Source organism: Heteronotia binoei, chromosome 4, assembly GCF_032191835.1.
Source record: "Heteronotia binoei isolate CCM8104 ecotype False Entrance Well chromosome 4, APGP_CSIRO_Hbin_v1, whole genome shotgun sequence".
Classification (NCBI taxonomy): domain Eukaryota; kingdom Metazoa; phylum Chordata; class Lepidosauria; order Squamata; family Gekkonidae; genus Heteronotia; species Heteronotia binoei.
Window position 1 is genome coordinate 96,100,029 of NC_083226.1, and position 19,436 is coordinate 96,119,464.

At 39.2% G+C, this 19,436-nt stretch overlaps 1 protein-coding gene across 2 annotated transcripts in view; it reads right to left on the reverse strand.

Moving 5' to 3' along the window:
• The window catches only part of PRR16 (proline rich 16), a 314,849-nt gene that overhangs the window by 168,678 nt on the left and 126,735 nt on the right, over window positions 1-19,436 (reverse strand). The gene's annotated exons all lie outside the window — the stretch shown is intronic.

The following is a 19,436-nucleotide window of genomic DNA, read 5'->3' on the forward strand; positions in this document are numbered from 1 at the left end:
TTGCTTGTGTGGATCATAACAAACTGTGACAAGCCCTTAAAGAGATGGGAGTACCAGACCATCTCACGTGTCTCCTGAGAAACCTGTATTAAGGTGAAGAAGCAGCGGTCAGAATGGATTATGGAACAACTGATTGGTTTAGAATAGGAAAAGGAGTTCAACAAGAATGTATATTGTCACCTTGCTTATTTAATTTATATGCAGAGTACATCACGTGGAATGCAGGCCAGGATGAAGCAGAAGCCGGAATTAAAATTGCCGGGAAAAACATCAACAACCTCAGATATGCAGATGACACCACTCTAATGGCATAAAGTGAGGAGGACCTAAAGAATCTCTTGTTGAGGGTAAAAGAGGAGAGCACAAAAGTAGGTTTGAAACTCAACATCAAAAAAAACTAAGATAATGGCATCCGGCCCCATCACACCTTGGCAAATAGAAGAGGAAGACATGGAAGTAGTGACAGACTTCACATTTCTGGGATCCAAGATCACTGCAGATAGTGACAGTAGCCATGAAATTAAAAGACGTTTGCTTCTTGGGAGGACAACTATGGCAAAACTGGTAAATATAATAAAAAGTAGAGACATCACCCTGCCAACAAAAGTCCATATAGTCAAAGTGATGGTATTCCCAGCAGTAATGTATGGCTGTGAGAGCTGGACCATAAGGAAGGCTGAGTGCAGAAGAATAGATGCTTTTGAGCTGTGGTGCTTGAGAAGAATCTTGAGAGTCCCTTGGACTGCAAGATCAAATCAGTCAGTCCTAATGGAAATCAACCCAGACTGTTCCCTAGGTCAGATGCTGAAGCTGAAGCTTTTGCCACCAAATGAGAAGGGAGCATGTCAGTATGATATGAAAGATAATTCTTACCCAAACCTAAACCTGTCTTTCACCCAAACCTAACTATGACTTGAACCGTAACCTAACCCTATGGGCCCAATCACTGTAATGAATCCTGTAGGCTATATATAATGAGAGCTCTGAGAGAGAGTGGACAAGAAGGCTATAAGGGTGAGGATTGGCTTTCTAAGCAGCTGGGGAAATTGCTGAGAATTTCTGAGTTTGTGGTTGCTGGGAAACTGCTCTTTGTTTGGTTTGAGTGGGCTGGAAGTGATTGTTGCTGACTGACTGGGAGTGGCTGTGTTCCAGGGGCAGGCTGAGGCTCTGTAAGGACCAGGAACCCGAATCACTATTTTCCTTGTGTTCCCAATAAGGTAAGTAGACCCTCCAGAAGGAGAGCCACATAAACACAACAGGATTTAAAGGTGGACCGTATATTTTAAAAAGCTATCATAAAGGTAGAATGCCAGCAGGGGGGTGGGGGCTTTCCAGTGTTTTGCACTGTGTCACATGTGATTGCACCGCTTGGGAGCAGTGACCATAACGTTATTGATTTCACCATTTATATAAATAGGGAGTTGCCCCAAAAGACCAGCAAAATCACTTTTAACTTTAAAAGAGGTAAATTCTCTGAGATGAGGCCTTTGAAGAGGAAACTGAAAGGAAAGGTAAATGAAGTCAAAATCCTTGGGGACGCTTGGTGGCTATTTAAAAATACAATTCTAGAAGCTCAAATAAAATATATACACAAGTTAGGAAAGGTACAGACAGGTATAAGAAAAGGTCTGCATGATTAACAAACAAAGTAATGGAAGCTGTAAAAGGTAAGAAGGATTCCTTTAAGCGGTGGAAATCTAGTCCAAGTGAGATTAAACAAAGGGAACACAAGCTGTGGCAAATCAAATGCAAGTCTCTGATCAGGCAGGCAAAAAGGGACTATGAGGAGCATATTGCAAAAAACATAAAGACCAACAATAAAAATTTCTTCAAATATATTAGAAGCCGGAAACCAGCCAGGGAGGCAGTGGTGCCCTTGGATGACCAACGGGTAAAAGGATTATTGAAGGAGGATAGGGAAATGGCTGAGAAGTTGAATGCATTTTTTGCCTCTGTTTTCACTATGGAAGATGAGAAGTGTTTGCCCACTCCAGAACCTCTAATTGAGGGGGTGAACAAACATGTGGACAAAGGGGACCCAATAGATGTTGTTTACCTTGATTTTTAGAAAGCTTTTGATAAAGTTCCTCATCAAAGGCTCCTTAGTAAGCTCGAGAGCCATAGAGTAAAAGGACAGGTCCTCTTCTGGATCAAAAACTGGCTAATAAATAGGAAGCAGAGAGTGAGTATAATTGGGCAGTCTTTGCAGTGGAGGACAGTAAGCAGTGGGGTGCCGCAGGGCTCGGTACTGGGTCCCATGCTCTTTAACTTGTTCATAAATTATTTGGAGTTGGGAGTAAGCAGTGAAGTGGCCAGGTTTGCAGATGACACTAAATCGTTCAGGGTGGTGAGAGCCAGAGATGATTGTGACGCACTCCAAAGGGATCTGTTGAGGCTGGGTGAGTGGGCGTCAACATGGCAAATGAGGTTCAATGTGGCCAAGTGCAAAGTAATGCACATTGGGGCCAAGAATCCCAGCTACAAATACAAGTTGATGGGTTGTGAACTGGCAGAGACTAACCAAGAGAGAGATATTGGGGTCGTGGTAGATAACTCACTGAAAATGTCAAGACAGTGTGCGATTGCAATTCAAAAAGGCCAACGCCATGCTGGGAATTATTAGGAAGGGAATTGAAAATAAATCAGCCAGTATCATAATGCCCCTGTATAAATCGATGGTGCGGTCTCTTTTGAAATACTGTGTACAATTCTGGTCACCCCACCTCAAAAAGGATATTATAGCACTGGAAAAAGTCCAGAAAAGGGCAACCAGAAAAGGTTTGAAATTCTTTCCCTATGAAGAAAGGTTAAAATGCTTGGGGCTCTTTAGCTTGGAAAAATATCGACTGCGGGGTGACATGATAGAGGTTTACAAGATTATGCATGGAATGGTAGAGAAAGAAGTACTTTTCTCCCTTTCCCACAATACAAGAACTTATGGGCATTCAATGAAATTGCTGAGCAGTCAGGTTAAAACGGATAGAAGGAAGTACTTCACCCAAAGCTGTCACTGTGTGACACAGAGTGTTGAACTGGATGGGCCATTGGCCTGATTCAACATGGCTTCTCTTATGTTCTTACGAGGTTCAATGTGGCCAAGTGCAAAGTAATGCACATTGGGGCCAAAAATCCCAGCTACAAATACAAGTTGATAGGGTGTGAACCGGCAATTCTTGTCACCGCACCTCAAAAAGGATATTATAGCATTGGAAAAAGTCCAGAAAAGAGCAACTAGAATGATTAAAGGGTTGGAACACTTTCCCTACGAAGAAAGGTTAAAATGCTTGGGGCTCTTTAGCTTGGAGAAACGTCGACTGCGTGGTCACATGATAGAGGTTTACAAGATTATGCATGGGATGGAGAAAGTAGAGAAAGAAGTACTTTTCTCCTTTTCTCACAATACAAGAACTAGTGGGCATTCAATGAAATTGCTGAGTTGTAGGGTTAGAACGGATAAAAGGGTGATTAACATATGGAATTCACTGCCCCAGGATGTGGTGGCGGCTACAAGCATAACCAACTTCAAGGGAGGGTTGCAAAAAATATGGAGCAGAGGTCCATCAGTGGCTATAAACCACAGGATATTATTGGAACTATCGGAGGCAGTGATGCTCTGTATTCTTGGTGCTTGAGGGGGGGGCAAAGTGGAAGGGCTTCTAGCCCCACTTGTGGACCTCATTTTTTTTTTACGCACTGTGTGACACAGAGTGTTGGACTGGATGGGCCATTGGCCTGATCAAAAATGGCTTCTCTTATGTTCTTAATGGAGAATGGAAATACTTCCAAAATTTCCCCCCATCAACAATATACCTTTCAGTATGATAATTCTTCAGGATTACTAAACCCATAAAATGACAGAATTTTGGAGTTTTGGAGACCTTTGGATTCCTTCAGTCGTTGGGCACACAAAAGGGCCTCCATCCCTGCAGGGGTGGGCTGCCTTTCCTGGCAATGCCAAAAACGCGTTCAGCAGGGGATTCCAATGTTCTCCTGAAATCAAACGTTTTAAGGGTTAAGTAACGCTTCAGGGTTACTTAACCCTTTAAATGTCTGATTTTTGGAGACCGTCGGATTCCTTCGGTCCTTCGTAGCACAGGAGGACCGTGGGCTGCCTTTCACTGTAACTATTCTCATTCACTGTCATGATTCCCACAGTTTATAATAGAGAATAGGAAAACATCCAAAATTTTTCCCCATCAAGAGTATAACTTTCAATATGATATCAAATATACGTCTTACCTGACTCTAAACTGAACCCCAATTTCAACCCAAAGATAAGTGAGTCCCGAGCCTTAACCCTAACCCTATAGGCCCATTCACTGTAATGATTACCATAGGCTATAATGGAGAATGGAAAAACATCCCAAAAATTCTCCCTTCAAGATTTTACCTTTCAGTATGATATGAAAGATAATTCTTACCCAAACCTGACATTATCTTTCAAATATCTTTTAGTAAGGAACCCTGCTTAATCATAATGTATTATAGAATGTAGAATGTTGAACTTTCTTCAAACATTGTGCCAATATTGCAGCAAAAATTTTATAATCAACATTTAAAAGGGAAATGGGATGATAGTTTTTAATATCTTTCAAACCATTATTTTCTTTTGGAATCAAAGATATTTGATAATTCTTTAGGATTACTGAACCCTTAAAATGACAGAATTTTGGAGACTGTTGGATTCCTTCAGTCGTTGGGTGCACAGAAGGGCCTCCATCCCTGCAGGGGTGGGCTGCCTTTCCCGGCAGTGCCAAAAACGCGCTCAGCAGGAGATTCCAATGTTCTCCTGAAATCAAACATTTTAAGGGTTAAGTAATCCTTACTTAACCCTTAACACATCCAATTTTTGGAGACCATTGGATTGCTTCGGTCGTTCGGAGCACAGAAGGCCCTCCATCCCCACGGGCATGGGCTGCCTTTCACTGTAATTATTCCCATTCACTTTCATGATTCCCATAGGTTATAATGGAGACTGGAAAAACATCCAAAATTTTATCCCATCAAGAGTATATGTTTAAGTAAGATATGAAAAATATTTCTTATCCGACTCTAAAGTGAACCCCAATTTCAACCCAAACATAAGTGTGTTCCAAACCTTAACCCTACCCTAACCCTATGATTCCATTCACTGTAATAATTACCATAGGCTATATTGGAGAATGGAAAAACATCCTGAAAATTCTCCCTTCAAGTTTTTACCTTTCAGTATGATATGAAAGATAATTCTTACCCAAAACCAAACCTAAACCTATCTTTAACCCGAACCTAACTATGACTCAAACCGTAACCCTAACCCTATGGGCCCATTTACTGTAATGACTCCCATAGGCTATAATGGAGAATGGAAATTCTTCCAAAATGCCCCCCCCTCAACAATATATCATTCAATATGATAATTCTTCAGGACTACTGAACCCTTAAAATAACAGAATTTTGGAGACCATTAATTCCTTCGGTCATTGGGCACACAGAACGGCCTCCATCCCCGCAGGGGTGGGCTGTATTTCCCGGCAGTGCCAAAAAACACGCTCAGCAGGGGATTCCAATGTTCTCCTGAAATGAAATGTTTTAAGGGTTAAATAACCATTTAGGGTTACTTAACCCTTAAAACGTTCGATGTTTGGAGACCGTTGGATTGCTTTGGTTGTTTGGAGCACAGGAGGCCCTCCATCCCCAGTGTGGGCTGCCTTTCACTGTAATTATTCCCATTCACTGTCATGATTCCTATAGGTTATAATGGAGAATGGAAAAACATCCAAAATTTTATCCCATCAAGAGTATACCTTTAAGAATGATATGAAAAAATATTTCTTACCCGACTCTAAAGTGAACCCCAATTTCAACCCGAAGATAAATGTGTTCCAAACCTTAACCCTAACCCTATGGGCTTATTCCCTGTAAGGATTACCATAGGCTATAATGGAGAATGGAAAAACATTGTGAAAATTCTCCCTTCAAGATTTTGGCCGTTTTCCCACTGAGCTTACCTCGGAGAGACGTCCCTCTTCACCGCGCAGCGTCTGCGCGGATTTCCCACCAACTGCTCCGAGTAACCAAGTAGAGTCGCGGGTTTTGCGTCGCTAACGTAAACTGGTTTTTAGCGGTTTCCATTTGCGACGCTAAAGGTTGGGAACTTCCTGGTTCCTCGGAGCAGCCTCGGAGCAGTTGGTGGGAAATCCGCGCAGACGCTGCGCGGTGAAGAGGGACGTCGCTCCAAGGTAAGCTCAGTGGGAAAATGGCCAATATCTTTCAGTATGATATGAAAGATAATTCTTACCCAAGACTGAACCTAAACCTATCTTTAACCCCAACCTAACTATGACTCAAACCATAACCCTAACCCTATGGGCCCATTCACTTTAATGAATCCCATAGGCTATAATGGAGAATGGAAATTCTTCTAAAATGCCCCCCATCAATAGTATAACTTTCAGTATGATAATTCTTCAAGATTACTGAACCCTTAAAATGACAGAATTTTGGAGACCGCTGGATTCCTTTGGCAGTTGGGCGCACAGAAGGGCCTCCATTCCCGCAGGAGTGAGCTGCCTTTCCCAGCAGTATGATATGAAAAATATTTCTTACCTGACTCTAAAGTGAACCCCAATTTCAACCCGAAAATAAGTGTGCACCAAACCTTAGCCCTAACCCTAACTCTATGGGCCCATTCACTGTAATGATTACCATAGGCGACATTGGAGATTGGAAACACATCCAAAAAATTCTCCCTTCAAGATTTTACCTTTCAGTATGATATGAAAGATAATTCTTACCAAAACCAAAACCTATCTTTAACCCGAACCTAACTATGACTCAAACCATATCCCTAAACCTATGGACCCATTCACTGTAATGAATCCCATAGGCTACAATGCAGAATGGAAATAATTCCAAATTTCCCTCCATCAACAGTATAACTTTTCGAATGATAATTCTTCAGAATTACTGAACCCTTAAAATGACAGAATTTTGGAGACTGTTGGATTCCTTCGGTCGTTGGGTGCACAGAAGGGCCTCCATCCCTGCAGAGGTGGGCTGGCTTTCCTGGCAGTGCCAAAAATGCGCTCAGCAGGGGATTCCAATGTTCTCCTGAAATCAAACATTTTAAGGGTTAAATAACCCTTCGGGGTTACTTAACCCTTAAAACATCTGATTTTTGGAGACAGTTGGATTGCACAGGAGGCCCTCCATCCCCACGGGCGTGGGCTGCCTTTCACTGTAATTATTCCCATTCACTTTCATGATTCCCATAGGTTATAATGGAGGATGGAAAAACATCCAAAATTTTTCCCCATCAAGAGTATACATTTCAGTATGATATGAGAAATACGTCTTACCCGATTCTAAACCGAACCTCAATTTGAACTCGAAGATAAGTGAGTCCTGATCCTTAATCCTAACCCTAATCCTAACTCTAACCCTATGGGCCCATTCACTGCAATGATTACCATAGGCTCTAAGGGAGAATGGAAAAACATCCCAAAAATTCTCCCCATCAAGGTTTTACCTTTCAGTATGATATGAAAGATAATTCTTACTCAAACCTAAACCTATCTTTAACATGAACCTATTGAGGTTTTATGATTTTACATATTATAGAGGCTTATGATGGGCTCTTTAATGGTTTTAGCTTTCAACAATAAATACATGTATGTTGATTTATGATTTTTTTACACTTTGTTTTTGATATTCGGCGCTTTAATTGCATATTAGAGTTTGAAAGTTTTATTAGTTTCAGAAAATTAGGAAAGGGGAATAGGGGATAGAGAGGAATAGAAAATAAAAGTACATATTAGTGTTTTTCTATATAAAAATATTTTCAAAGAATACAAGTCTGCATCTACAATATTTTCTTAGAATACATACATTGTCAATTATTATTATTATTATCTCTAGACTATATATCATCAACATTATAGTATTTTATGTTATAAGTCTCTAGAGTATATATCATCAATATTATAGTATTTTATGTTATAAATCCTTTAGTTAAAATATCTATCAAATTTAACAAATCCAATAAAGGCAATCTTGTAATACAGCATATAGGAAAAAAGGAGATATACGTTCACACCAAAGAATCTTAAGAGTCCCGAGTATCTAGCCAGGCATAAAATTTCAAGCAATATTTTCTTGCTTCTTCCTTAGATTTCCCAGCCATCAACTGGGACAAAAAGTCTAGCTCAGCTGTTTCTAGAATTTTTCCCATCAAGTCCTTTCTCGAGGGCATTTCCTGAGATTTCCATCTCTTCATCAGAAGCATCCTAGCTGCTGTGTTGAAATGTGCCAACAAATGTCTCATTTCTTTGGAATAATCCCCAGGAAAAATATTCAATAAAAACAATTCTGGTTTGAATTGAATCTGTGTCTGCATAATTTTCTGAAGTAGTTTGTGCACCATTTTCCGATAGTCCTTCACCATCTCACATGTCCACCACATATGATAAAAAGAGCCAACTTGTTTAATACATTTCCATTAGACATTTTAGTATAAATCTTACACAATCTCTGTGGGGTCAATACCAATAGTTTTTAAAATAAGAATGTCCTTTAAGTCTTTGGTACCATAGGTATGCATGCCACCCCATAGTGAAGTCATGTCCCTCTAACAACAATTGTCTCTTATCGTTCAATAATATCCAGTCTCTTACCCACAGGAGCACAGAAGCCTTATAATACAAATGCCAGTCAGGTAGGCCCATGCCAGCTCTTGATTTGGAATCTTGCAATGTCTTTAGTTTAATTCTTGGTTTCTTGCCTTGCCAAACATATTTGGAAATCATCTTATTCAATTCTTGAAAAAAACCACTATTTAGGAATACTGGAATAGTTTGGTATAAAAATAATAACCTTGGAAGTATATTCATTTTTATTGAAGCTATTCTTCCCTTTAGGGATAAGCTCAAATCATGCCATTTTTCCAAATCTTTTTTAATTTCTTTAAGTAGTTTGTCATAATTGTCTGTTTTTAGATTGCTGCACTTATTTGAGATAAGCACACCTAGATATTTGATTATTTTCTCATACAAAACCCCAGATTTTTTGCTGAAGAATTTGAATTTGATCCATCGTCATATTCTTTGTCAAGAATTTAGTTTTATGATAATTGATCTTCAATCCTGCCCAGTGCCCAAACTGTGTGATCTTGTTTATAAGACAAACTATTGAATTTATTTATTTATTTATTTATTTATTTGGGATTTATATCCCGCCCTTCCCACGAATGGCTCAGGGCGGCTATTGGTTGCTCTAATATAAAAACTAGGTCATCTGCAAAAGCTCTCAATTTATATTGTTCACCTTTTATCACTGCTCCCTTGATACTTGTGTCTTCTCTTATTTGATTGTTTAGTATCTCTAGAGATAGACTGAAAAGTAGTGGTGACAGCGGACAGCCTTGTCTTGTACCTTTTTGAATATTAATTGCTTCTGTTAATTCACTGTTCACTGTCACCCTTGCTCTTTGGAGAGAGTATATTGCTTCTACTGCTCTCAAAAAAAATTCACCACATTCCATACCTTTCAGTTGTTGTAACATAAATTGCTAACCAACATTATCAAAGGCCTTCTCAGCATCCAAACAAATTAAGGCCAATTGTTTCTCTGGATGAGTTTCATAGTATTCCAAAATATTGCAAACTGTTCTAACATTGTCTTTCAAATATCTTCTTGGGAGGAACCCAGCTTGATCTTGATGTATTATAGACTGTAAGACTTTCTTCAAACATTGAGCCAATATTGCAGCAAAAATTTTATAATCCACATTTAAAAGGGTGATTGGACGATAATTTTTTGATATCCTTCAGATCAGCACCTTCTTTTGGAATTAGAGATATTGTAGCTTCCTGCCAGGTAGCTGGTATTTGGCCTTCATCTTGAATCTTTTCCAAAAAATGCTTAAATGGTAACCAACAAGATACAAATTTCAAAAGAAGGTGAAAGAAATTCAACACCAATTGAACTTGTTACTTATGGAGGAGATGGAGATAAAACTGAGGTATGCCAGACAAAACCTTTTTGAACATGCCAATAAGCCTGGAAGGTGGTTGGCCTATAGGATGAGAAAAGAGAAGGCCAAAAGAATAATTTCAGTTTTGAAAGATGAGAATAATAAAGAGAAAGTTCAAAAAAAAGACTTATGCCAAATTGTGGAACAGCTTTATAAAAAATTATATGAAGAGAAGCAAGTTCATAAAACAGATTTAGATTATATTAAACAGAATAATCTTAATAAATTTACAGAGGAATAGCAAAACTTTTTAAATGAATCAATAACAGTAAGAGAACTTGGAGATGTAATGGCATCCCAAAAGAATGGCAAGGCCCCGGGTCCAGATGGACTACCTGCAGAATTTTATAAAGCTTATGAGGAATCTTTAATTGCATATTAACCTTTTAGGTTTCTTACTCCAGTTTTTGGATTGTTTCTTTCCCTTCTTTGTTTTTCTCTTCTTTAGTACCCAACATTCACCAATTTTATAAACTATGAAGATACAAAGGTTCAACTGTATAAAATGCTTTCTTGATGTCAAACGCTAATAAACAAGTGTTAGGAACAGCATTTTTATAGAAATAAAATAAAGTAGTTAACAAATTATGAATATGGCGAAAAGCACGGCAGTGTTCCCTCTAAGCTGGGTTAGTGTGAGCTAGCTCACAGTTTTTTAGCCTTCAGCTCACTTTTTTTTTTCTTAGCCCAGGAAGGATGACCCCAGAGTACAATAATGAGAAAAAAATATAATGCATTAGCTAAGAAATCATCAATATAGGCTGTTGCAGCTGATAGAGCTACTCCAGAATTGTTAGTTTAAGAATTTATAGGTGCTTTGATTTTATAATGTCGTCTTCCATTCCTTTCTTATAACTCAACTTGGTTGACCACTGACCACACATGTTACCATAAATCTTTGAGGGTGGCATGGGAAGCAGCTCTTTGGACTACAGCCATCTTCCAGAAGCCCTTCTTAAAGATGCATATTTAAGAGTTGCCGAGATGTCACCTCCCCAAAAAGTGTAGTTTTAATGCATCATGACAAATCATACAGGATAATTGCTGGGAGCTTAAGGGTATTAACTATTGAAATGAAAACATGAACTCTGCAAAGCAATTTGGGCAGCTGTACAAAGAACTAACCTTGGATCACAGAATTATTATAAAATGAATTGCACTAAATTATTAGTGATCTCTGTGCTGGGCCAATTAATTGTAACAAGAGTCAGTCGAAGCCAGTGCAGTCCTCATATATACTCTGGCTGACAACCTAATTTGAAAGAAACCCAATCAATTGCTTGGCATTTTCTCACTTCCCCCCCTCCCCTCAACAGCTGAATATCACTAATACTAAAGATTTTGTTGGCAACTCATTGCAAGAAAGAAAAAGACCCATTTATTAAAGTGTGGTTCAAAATGATTAAACAGCAATTTGCTGCCACATAGCATATTGGTAATTCCCCAGCAAATGTTTTCCCCATCAAGTTGTTCAAGGGGATGCTGTTGCTCTCTTCATAGATCCCTGTCCATCACTTCCCACTGAGAACTTTAGCAACCAACACTTGCAAAGCTCCTCCCATATGTAAGTACTAAGATTATTTTTGGAGGCTTAATCTCCTTGGATGCTGTGATCCCAGTCTGAATTAGCCCCCCTTGCACTTGGGACCTGAGTTTCCAGAATGGAATTTGGAGGCACATCTGATCAAAAGCCTTCATGGTAAATTGGGGAAGAATGGAAGGATGATATAATATATAGTAAGACCTTGAGTTTCTCCTTCTCCCGAGTTTGATTGTCTAAGCCTAGATCCTTTATTGGAAAGTTTCTTTAAGGCACGAGTGTGGGTTTGCCAAAAGGTCTTTGCACAGAGCCTTTTTCATATAAATTGGCAACCTCTGCTCAAAATAGATACATGGGCAAGTGAACTCAGCTTAAGCAAGATGTAGCAATTCATAGTGAGCTCAGATGTGACTTCTTAGGTCATCTTCTGCTCCTGTCCTGTATACAATATTCTCTCTAAGCCAGGGGTGTCAAACGCATTTGTTATGAGGACCGGATCTGTCATAAATGAGATCTTGTTGAACCTGGCCATGTGTGTCATAAAATGTAATGCCAGGTAGTGGAGATATAAATTTTATAAAGGACGCAAACACAATTAAATATTTTTTTAAAAAATTAAAATATGCTTAAAAGATTAGCACTTTTGTTTATTTAACTGTCTCTGATAACTGACATCTCTTGCTCTGAATTATTGCATCAAACTTTGGAGATAATGGGCGTTTTCGCACTGACCTTAGAACATAAGAACATAAGAGAAGCCATGTTGGATCAGGCCAACGGCCCATCCAGTCCAACACTCTGTGTCACACAGTGGCAAAAAATTTTATATATACACACACACTGTGGCTAATAGCCACTGATGGACCTGTGCTCCATATTTTTATCTAAACCCCTCTTGAAGGTGGCTATACTTGTGGCCGCCACCACCTCCTGTGGCAGTGAATTCCACATGTTAATCACCCTTTGGGTGAAGAAGTACTTCCTTTAAGATTAAGACCTTAATCGGCAGTGATGTCCCTCTTCACCGCGCAGGATCTGCGCGGATTTCGCACCAATTGCTGCGGAGCACCCGGAAGAGCTGCAAAGTCCCGCGGCTTTTGCGGCGCAAATGGAAACCGCCAAAAACCAGTTTCCATTTGGTATGAAGAGGGATGTCGCTGCCGATTAAGATCAGTGCGAAAACGCCCAATGTCTGTGCTGTAGCAATCTTGAGTATGCTGCTCAGGTATTGTTCAGGTGTGTGTCTGTAAGTTGCAAACTTATTCTTGATTTATTGTCATTTATTACAGAAATCTCATGGTCAATGCTTGGAGCCTAAGACCCAGGAAAAAACATGGCATTGTGAGCTCTTGTACACAAGTTGCTTCATGTACTGGTCAATCAATGGAGAAAATAGAGGCTTTGCTCTGTCGCTCTTGTGAGATTGACTAAGTCTGACAAAGCAAGCTGTGATGCAGAAAGAAGCAAGAAACGGAAAAGGAAGTAGATGACAGTGAGGTGCTGGTGGACCTGATTAAGAGCCCTACGGGGGCCTGATCCAGTCCTCAGGTCACATATTTGACACCCCTGCTCTAAACTGTGGAGACTTGTGAGCAAAAATTCTACTTCATGAGCTACTGGCATTAAACTTGTGAGTGAGCAATTTGGCTGCTGCATCAATTAGTTTGCTCTGGGGCCATCCTTCCTGAGCCAAGAGGAAAATGTGTGAGCCAGAAGCGAAAAAACTGTGAGCTAGCTCACACAAACTCAGCTTAGAAGGAATGCTGCTTGTGTATGTTGCTTAATCTGCAGTTATTTATTGAACTGATCAACAATTTAATAGGTAGTTCTCCAAATTTCCAGGCAGCTCTTGCAGAGAAACCGAAAAAGTAGGAACGTCTAACCTCTGGCCAGTTTAACCACTGGTGGCTTAACTTACTTCTTGCTCCAAAAGAGTTCCTCTTTGAGAGCCAGTTTGGTGTAGTGGTTAAGTGCACGAACTCTTATCTGGGAGAACTGGGTTTGATTCCCCACTTCTCCACTTGCAGCTGCTGGAATGGCCTTGGGTCAGCCATAGCTCTCGTAGAAGTTGTTCTTGAAAGGACACCTTCTGGGAAAGCTCTCTCAGCCCCACCCACCTCACAGGGTGTCTGTTGTGGGGGAGAAAGGTAAAGGAGACTGTGATCGCTCTGAGATTCAGAGTATAGGGCGGGATATAAATCCAATATCTTCTTCTCATCACATTGGCCTCCATTTACAGAAGGAAACTTTCCCTCTCAGCTGTAGCATCTTTCACAGTAAATAGTTTCTTGACTCTTAGCCATGTTTTCAGACTTGGAGGGATATGGCTTGTTGGGGAAAAGGTATCCTACAGTTGCAAAACATCCTACATTCCTAACCAAACATTCCTAGCACTCTCCTGTGGCAGTTCTTAATAAAGGAGCTTGGGAATAGTTCCTTCAGGAATCCTTCAGGAACCTGGTCCATCACTAAGCCTCCCAAAACCACAGAAGTTTCTCAGTCAGGAAACAACTGGCTAAATTGGATTGCCTAAAATAGATAACTCATTTCCATTACTGCAAACATAACGTCCCAGTTCAAATTATCAAAGGCTTTTTCTGCATCTACAAAAAATAACGCTGCCTCTTTTTCTGGATGCTTCTCATAATATTCTACAATATTTACAACAGTTCTTACATTGTCTCTTATTTGCCTTTTAAGGAGAAATCCCGCTTGATCTTCCTTTATAAAATTGATCAAATATTGCTTAAGTCGTTCTGCCAAGATTCTTGTATATATCTTGTAATCATTGTTTAATAATGAAATTGGTCTATAGTTCTTTACATTTGTGACATCTCTATCTTCCTTGGGAATCAACGAGATTACAGCTTCTTTCCAGGTATTTGGAATTTCCCCTTTTATTCTTATCGTGTTCATCAATTTTTGCAAATTTGGTACTATCTCATCTTTGAGAGTTTTATAAAATTTAGTTGTATATCCATCCGGTCCGGGAGCCTTACCTACTTTCATTACATTTATTGCTGCTTCAATTTCAATTTTTTCTATTCGATCATTCAAAATATTTTTCATATACTCAGTCAGGGGTGCTATTTTAATATTTCGTAAATACTCTTCCATTTTTTCTTTTTTAGTTTTCACACCTCTGAATAAAATTGCATAATGTTTAAAAAATTCTCTTTTAATTCCTTCTTGGTCTACTATCTCTTTTCCGCTAGCCATGATTTTATTAATAATTTTATTTCCTTTCTTTTTCTTCAATTGCCAAGCTAAATACTTCCCAGGTTTATTCGCACCTTCAAACAATATTTGTTGCAAACTTTTTAAATTCCATTCTAATTCTTTATTCAACAAATGTCTTACTTGGGCTTGTAATATAGTGATTTCCCTTATTAATTTCTTTTTCCCTAGTCTTTTTCTTAGTTCCCCTTTTTTCTTCATTTCATTTTGTAAGTCCAACATCTGCTTTTCTTTAGCCCTCTTATCTTTATTATTCAATGTAATCAGTAGACCTCTCATTACTGCTTTGTAAGTATCGCAAACCGTCTGGAATTCTATATCATCAGTGTCATTTATTTGGAAAAAAACGCTACAGTTTCTTCTTCTAGAAAAGTCACAATATCTTTATCTTGTAACAAATCCTCATTTATTCTCCATCTTCTTGTTTTCTTTTGCAATTTTGTAGCCCAAAATATTGGATTATGATCTGCACATACCTTTGGTAGAATCTCCACTTTTCTAGTTATGAGGCCCAAGCTTTTAGAGCCCCATAGCATATCTATTCTGGAAAAAGTATTATGTCTTGCTGAAAAGAAAGTATAGTCTCTTACTTCAGGGTTGAATTTTCTCCAAATATCGTCCAAGCTTTCTTGTTTAACCAACTCAAAAAATGATTTTGGCAGTCTCCCTTCTTTATTTTTACTCTTTTGGCCAGACCTATCTATATTGTTTTGTATCGTTCCATTAAAATCACCCATCATCAAGATCTGGTCGTAGAACACTTCATCCAACTGTCAATTAATATCTTTAAAAAAAAAACATCTTTTGCTCCATTAGGTGCATATAGTCCTAATAACAATGTTTTCTTTGCATCCATCATCACTTCCACTGCTATATATCTTCCATCTTTATCTTTAAATATCAATTTTGGTTCTAGTTGTTCTTTAATGTAAAAGACCACACCCCTTTTCTTTTGATCCGCCAATGAAAAAAATTCCAACCCCAATTGTTTATTCCACAAAAATTTGTAATCCTTTTGTTGTATATGAACTTCCTGTAAATAAATTATATTACATTTTTGTTTTTTTAATCCAATGAAATGTTGCTTTTCGTTTTTGTGGCGAATTTAGTCCATTTATATTCCAAGATAATAACTTGTAATCCATTATGATGCAAAGTCTTTATTCTCGTCAAAAAAACTACACATCTCTTGCTCATTCCTTATTGTAATCCTTCTTCCACGTTGTTCAAAGCCCAAACCCTCGGGTAGTATCCATTTATATCTCGTTCCCTCTGCACGTAGCTTCTCTGTTAATCTCTTGTATTTCTTCCTGTCATTTATCACTTATCTTGGCAGCTCTTTCATTATTTTGATTCTACTCCCTTCCACTGTCAGAGCCTTTTGAAAACTTTTATTTAGAATTTTCCCTGCCATATCTTTTGTCCTAAGTTTTATAACTATATCTCTTGGTAGGCCTTTTTCTTTTGCATATGATGAATTAACTCTATAGATACTGTCCAACATGTTTCTGGATTTTTCAGGATCTTTCTCTAAATAGTCAGCAATTATTTTCACCATATAATCTGTTAAATCAGTTCCCTCCCCTTCAGGTATTCCTCTCAGACGCACTTGAGTTTCCATTAATCTGCAGTCATGAACTGCAGTCTCTTGAAGTTTTAATAAGGTGGAAGCATGCACATCAACATTCTCTTCAACATCCTTGACTCTGTAACCATACCCAGCTCATTTTTGAAATATTCAACTTCTTTTTTAAGGTCTCCAATATCCTTCTTAAGTTCTTTTTTGCAAGCTGTTAACATCTTCTACACACCCTTCATGATCCTGGCTTCCATGGTATCAAATTGACTTTGCATTTTGTCCAAAGAATGAGATCTTGCACGAGTTAATCTTTCTTCTGACAAAAAAACCCTCCAAAAAATCCAAAGACTCCAATTCTAAATCCAGCACCAAGTCCAGTAGCTTAGAACTTGCTGTTTAAAATAAGACTAATTTTGTCCTTCTTCTACCTTCCTGGGCTGAGATATTGATTTTTAACAGTTTTTGGCAATTTTCCCTTTTTCAAAATGGCGATCGCAATTTCTCTATGGTTAAAAATCCCTAGCAAAGACGATCTTCTTCCTCCTCTCACCTTCAGCTTTTACTTCCTGGTTAACTGAGCCCAGATTACGTTCTCCAAATATCGCGGTCTTTAGGATACTTGTTATGTTGATTGCCAGTGCACCTTCAGCTTTTACTTCCTGGTTCACTGAGCCCAGCTCTCATTCTCCAAATATTGCAGTCTTTAAATGCTTGTTATGTTAATTGCAAGTGCAGAGCCATAACACAGATGCATACGTCAGTAACCTCAGGTATTCAAAACAATTCTTTTCATTTCCAGATTTTATCAAAGTCTTTAATTTAGCAGAGTCCAAGTTTCAAGTTTCCTTTTCCTCCCCTCTTTTTCTTAATTATTCGAGTTTTCCCACCTTCCAATGTTATTTAGATTAGCTTAGAAAAGTCACAGAGCAAGAAATTATGATCATAGTACCTTAACGGCTATGCCTCTTAAACTTCAGTCTTGTTGCTGCTCAGAAGTTTATCAGTCCCAAAATAGAGTGAGTTCCAAACAGGCTTATGCCAATTAAATGGCTCTTAATTCTTTGTAGATGCTGAACGACGCCACATATCAACGCAGGACCTCAAAGCTTCAGAAAAACCCCCTTCGAGATAAATCATCAGCTGAGGTCACACGGCTCAAAGTATTTTGTACGTTATCCTGGGCAAATCTCTGTCTGAGGAATACAGGCAGGAAGTCCATAAAGGCTTCTTTCTACCCTGAACAAAGAATTAAATTTTCCCCTTATTCAGGAGACGACAGCTCTGTTGGAATCTCATACCGGAAGCCTCTGCTCCATATTTTTTCTAACCCCCTCTTGAAGCTGTCTATGCTTGTAGCCACCACCACCTCCTGTGGCAGTAAATTCCACACGTTAATCACCCTTTAGGTGAAGAAGTACTTCCTTCTATCCGTTTTAACCTGATTGCTCAGCAATTTCATTGAATGCCCATGAGTTCTTGTATTGTGAGAAAGGGAGAAAAGTAGTTCTTTCTCTGCTTTCTCCCATGCATTATCTTGTAAACCTCTATCATGTCACCCTGCAGTCGACGTTTCTCCAAGCTAAAGAGCCCCAAGCGTTTTAACCTTTCTTCATAGGGAAAGTGTTCCAAACCTTTAATCATTCTAGTTGCCCTTTTCTGCACTTTTTCCAATGCTATAATATCTTTTTTGAGGTGGGGTGACCAGAAGTGCACACAGTATTCCAAATGAGATCGTACCATCGATTTATACAGCGGCATTATGATACTGGCTGATTTGTTTTCAATTCCCTTCCTAATAATTCCCAGCATGGTGTTGGCCTTTTTTATTGCAATTGCACACCGTCTTGACATTTTTAGTGAGTTATCTACCACGACCCCAAGATCTCTCTCTTGGTCAGTCTCTGCCAGTTCACACCCCATCAACTTGTATTTGTAGCTGGGATTCTTGGCCCCAATGTGCATTATTTTGCACTTGGCCACTTTGAAACTCATCTGCCACGTTGACGCCCACTCACCCAGCCTCAACAGATCCTTTTGGAGTGCCTCACAATCCTCTCTGGTTCTCACCACCCTGAACAATTTAGTGTCATCTGCAAACTTGGCCACTTCACTGCTTACTCCCAATTCCAAATCATTTATGAACAAGTTAAAGAGCAAGGGCCCAGTACTGAGCCCTGCGGCTCTCCACTGCTTACTGTCCTCCACTGTGAAGACTGCCCATTTATATTCACTCTCTGTTTCCTATTAATTAGCCAGTTTTTGATCCACAAGAGGACCTGTCATTTTACTCCATGACTCTCGAGCTTACTAAGGAGCCTTTGATGAGGAACTTTATCAAAAGCTTTCTGGAAGTCAAGGTAAACCACATCTATTGGGTCCCCTTTGTCCACATGTTTGTTCACCCCCTCAAAGAAATGTAACAGGTTAGTGAGGCAAGATCTTCCCTTACAGAACCCATGCTGAGTCTTCTTCAATAACTCATATTCATCAGCGTGCCTACCTTTAATCATTCTAGTTGCCCTTTTCTGCACTTTTTCCAATGCTATAATATCTTATTATAATCGTCCTCTATCTTTTGATTTGGTGGGCAATAACAAACTCCCATAGTTAAATTTCCTTTTGGGCCCTCTATATTTTATTATATATTATATATATAATATATATATTATATATTTTGGGCCCTAGTTAGTACTGGGATAGGAGACCACCAAGGAAAACTGAGATTGCTTTGCAGAAAAAGGCAACGGCAAACCACCTCTGCTCAGCTCCTGACTGGAAAACCCCTTTGGGGTTGCTATAATTAGCACTCACTGTAGAAGATCCTGATGCTGGGAAAGACAGAAGGCAAAAGAAGAAGGGGACGGCAAAAGATGAGATGGCTGAACAGCATTACTGATGTAATGAACACAAATTTGAGCACACTTCGGAGGATGGTGGATGACAGGAGGGCCTGGAGCGACTTTGTCCATGGGGTCGCAAAGAGTCGAACTTGGCTGTGCGACTGAACAACAACAGCAGATGTAACAAAGTGCTGGTGAAACTTTTATGGCTATTCCATAAAATGGACA